Below are 4837 nucleotides of genomic sequence, written 5' to 3'. Positions count from 1 at the left end.
TCTCCACTATTCTTGCCTGTAGAATCCGGTGAACAGAGGAGCCTGATAGGCTACAGTCCAAAGGGTCCCAAAGAGTCAGTCATAGCTAAGCAACTAAGCGCACACGCATACATCAGCTTGCTTTAGCACTAATTGAAGTTTTGATCACTATAGCAGACTGATCATACATGATTTTGATTGCCCACACTAAAAGCATAAATACTGCATAAAATATTTCAGAACATGTGTTTAAGCCATAGGACATGATGAAGTTTAAAAGCAAGATAGGGAGATTTCTAGGTAGTGGTGAAGGAGTTGAGTCTGTATGATTCATCTATCAGATGGTTGGTGGGAGGGGTAGAATCTTTAGAGCAGATTGGAAATCTTTGCCCTCCAGCTTGGCATTATGACTGAAAATGAGCTGTCCACTCTAGGCCAATAGAGCGGAAAAAAGACCCTGGAATACCAAAACTTCCCTATGTGGATATGAGTGTGCTCATATGTGTTTTATCATGGCGCTGCTCTGGGTACTCCAGAGACCTTTGATCTTGCAATCCCAGTATCAGTTCCATAAGAGTTTCTGGCAAATTTCATTTTCCCTCTACTCCCTGAGATGTGCCATTTAACCTGTACCTTTCTGACTGTCTTCAACCTTTTTTTAAAAAGCCATGTGGCTCCAACTCTATCAAAACCATTTCTTGGACAATCTGTGACCATTATCACTTCAGATATTGTTTCTGTCCTGTTCTCTTCCCCTGGTTTTGACTGATTTTAATTCTGAGATCCTGGGAACCACACATATTCTCAATTAAGAGAATAATTTTGGCAGTAGCTGCTGAAGAAACCTGGAAATACTCAGGCTCAAAATAAAACACCTCTATCTGTGATTGAGAAGAAAAAACTTTTGAGATAATGATAATGATGATTACAGGGCTTTAATTTTAGAACTTTTGATTTTAGTTTCTTTGAACTTTTACTTGAAAGGACAAGAAAATTTTATCTTGTACTATAATGACTTTGGACATTAAACTCACAAATGCAAGGCAATTTGATTTTGGATTGAATTACTTTAGACTTTAAATCCTGTGGACTTTAACTTGTAAGGGAATTTAATTTGGGGACATTAATGTCTCTTTAGGAAATTACAAAGAAATATAATTTGTATTCAAATTTATGTCTCTTATATGTGTTGGCATTTTTAAAAAATGACATATATTGATGTTGTTATTCAATTTCTTTGCAAAACCTTTGATGACTTATGTTGGATATGGCCAGACATAACTTGGAATGAGAAATTTAGACATAGTGTGGCCTTAGAGTTAATTTAATTGGTGACTATTTTCAGAACCTTTCAGGGGCAAATTCAATGCTATCTGCCAACATTATCTGGAGGATCCATAAGACACAACCATAGCTAGTATTAGAGGAGAGAGATTGTGAAGGTGGATCAGAACTGCGGTGATGGATTTCTTATCTCCTGTCAGAAAGGACTAATACTCTCCTGGATGACCATAGGCTTGATAGTTAAACCCAATGGGTTAATAGAACAAACAGCTATAGATTATTTGGGGAAATACTTCTCAACTTCTTAGGTCACCAAGTGGAGGGATTTCTCTAGACTAACTCTCCTGGCATTTACCCTCATGGGACAGGAGGGAGGTTCCCAAGAGTAACTGGCAGTCTTGGGTGTGACCTTCTTGATTGGGCAGAGCTGATCTGTTACTGTGTATTCTAGACCACAGTCTAGACCTCTGTGATCTGTGCACCCACACCCAAACTTTCCCTCTGGTGAGTTTCTCAAGTTTTAGACTTGCAGAGGGTGTTGGTGAGCCATTTTTGTTCTATAAGCTAAGCCACATTCTCCAAATACTTGTCTGTGATAAGAGTGATATTTTGATTTGCATTTGTTTAGCTCTTAATGGGTTTAGAATTTGTGCAAGAAAGAGAGGGGTGTTATATACTGGACACATTGAGATGCCAACTCTAGACCTTGACTTTGTTGAGCCTTGGTCTTCTGCCTTGATTTTCTAACTTGATCTACTGCCCACAACTAGATCGTTTTTTCTATAGTATATCATCTGCCAATTGTCCTTATAACCATCCTAGTATCTGTAATGTAGAAATAGCTGTATTATTTTTATTTGAAATGAGGTTTAGTGAAAATTACTTAGAAAATATTGACAATAAGGTGAAATAATGTATTTGGCTCATGTAAATGGATGAAACAAATTTCGATAGGGTGGATTTGCAACCATGCATGTGTTAGACCTTGTGTAAATAAAACATTTACCTGTTTGGGTTGAATTTTTCACTTTTTATCCAAAAGTTTTGTGTCATATAGATGGAGTAAAAGAACACTGGATTAAATTCCAGCAATGACCGTGATTGTAAATTCTCATATCTCTAATCTAAATTCATCCTAGGAATCTGCCCACTCGCTGAGGTTATTGCTTTTTAGTTTGTTTTTGATCAACTTTTATTACTTCAAAGGATGTCTGCATCCAAACTTCATAGATAGCAAGTTCCACATAAAATATATATGACTATAGATCTTAATGCTTTTTTGTAGTGTCCTTTCAATGAGGAAACAAGAAAACAGGTCTTTTAAAAAAATTTTTTTTGTATTGAATAAAAGTCAACCACTATATTTTCAAGTTCAAGAGAAGTTAAAACATTGCTAAAAGGCACTTCTAATTCTCTCACTCATTACTGTTTAGGGGTTACTGCAGTCTAAGATTTTATCTTCCCTCAAGTCTATTTTTTAGGCATCATAGTTCAATGTATTTATAATTACATGTTTTTCATGGCCTCTAATTTATTGCCTTTAAATGGAAGTGTAGCAAGTCTCCTATTTAATAAATATATAAAAACCCAATGAATTTATTTGATCCAGGTGACAATAATGAAAAATAAAATTAAGTAAAATCTAATGACCAAATTATAGGTGGATATTTGTTGTCTTTGTTTTACTATGATTATGGACACCAGGTACTCAATTGCAGAAATACTGGGTTTCTGAATTTCCTTCTTTTTAATTTTTAAGTGTTTCTTAAGACAAAGTGCAAGCAGTTTTTAAGAGACTGTGTTTCATTATTCAGCTAACCACAAGCCTTTTTCATTCTTGAAAGAGTAGCAAATATATTTTATATCTTTTGAGGTATCTGTGCAGAATTTATTTTTAAAGATGGAAAAAAATATTTCAAAGGCAAATATAATGCAAGAATTGGTAAATCTACTTCTCTTCCCAAGGGAAACTAAAAGCTTGACAAATCCTTTATTAGCTACTAGTTATGTTTTCAGCTATAAATAAGAAAATATAGATCAAAGAACTATGATTTCATGCACGTCATAAACAAAGTTACCATTTATTTGGGAAACATACTGTCTTTTGTTCAGGGCATGAATCTTATTACTGTACATTTGTCTTTGTAAACACAGTGTCAGTATATCTAAGAGCGAGAAATGATTTTGTGTCCACAGTCTCAGATGAACAGCCCTCTCTTGATTTTCTTCATTTTAATGGGTTTTGAAACAATCAGTGTAAAGTGGATCACAGCTGTAACTGCCAAGATGCAATTTGGTCAAAGGGGCTGTTTAGCTTTCATCTTGTAATCAGAGATGACAATCTAAGAAACATAAAGATCTTGTGTTTAGTGGATGGGTACTAATAAAAACCACCAACAGAGTTCAGACATCCATTTAAGGCGTAAGTCCCTCTGGAGAACTGTTCAAGGCCAGCTTATTAGGTGGTAGGTTAATGGTGAACATTATTATGTACCCACACCCGTACACTAAGCATCTGTATTTTTTCTCTGTGAAACAGGGACAATATTTCTTTACTCTTTTACATTATTTTTGGAAATATCTGAAAACTGAAACACACTAGAGTCACTACTGGCTTCCCAGTTTGAACAAACCACTGTGAGCATGTGCTTCTGAGTTCTTCCTCAGTGTAGGGAGAGATGAAGGCTTTTGTTTTTAGCTGACATGTTCATTTAAAAATGACAGTGACAACAAAAAATAGAAATAGTAAATAGCATTTACTTAGAGTGATAAGGTTCTGAAAACAAGCAATCCTTTCAAATACAAATTAAAAAAATAAATGCTTCAAGATATTTAATTCCATGTTGGGGTAATAATGGTGGAAATTATAACAGAAGTGACTAGTTGATACTTTTGGGTCAGATAAATCTAAGTCTAAATCTAGGCATAGCTGACTACTTGCTGTGTGATCCTTGGGTAAGCTACTTAACTTTCCTTTTTTTTCCATTTATTTTTATTAGTTGGAGGCTAATTACTTTACAGTATTGTAGTGGTTTTTGCCATACATTGACATGAATCAGCCATGGATTCACATGTGTTCCCCATCCCGATCTCCCCTCCCGCCTCCCTCCCCACCCCATCCCACTGGGTCTTCCCAGTGCACTTTCTTCAACTATAAAACAAAAATAGATTAAGTTTTTTTTTTTTTTTCCCATTGTGGGGCAAGGACTAAGACAATGCATATAAGTTTTTCAGCACTGTGCTTGGCACATAGCAAGAATTCAATTTTAGCTAAAATGATATTAGCAACAGTAGTAAAAATGCTAGTAATCATAAGGAGCATAAAAGGGTTGGGAGGAGTACTCTGGTTCTATGGGACAGCAAGATGGTGATAGTGGTAAAGAACCTCCTGGCCAGTGGAGGAGATGTTAACAGATGCCGGTTCGATCCCTGAGTCAGGAAGATCCCCTGGGGGAGGGCATGGCAACCCACTCCAGTATTCTTGCCTGGAGAATCCCATGAACAGAGGAGCCTGATGGGCTGCAGTCCATGGGGTCGCAAAGAGTTGGACACGACTGAAGTGACTTAGCATGCA

The sequence above is a fragment of the Cervus canadensis genome, chromosome 23 (assembly GCF_019320065.1).
Source record: "Cervus canadensis isolate Bull #8, Minnesota chromosome 23, ASM1932006v1, whole genome shotgun sequence".
Lineage (NCBI taxonomy): Eukaryota > Metazoa > Chordata > Mammalia > Artiodactyla > Cervidae > Cervus > Cervus canadensis.
The sequence above is the reverse complement of the archived record's forward strand: the minus strand, read 5'-3'. Positions refer to the sequence as shown.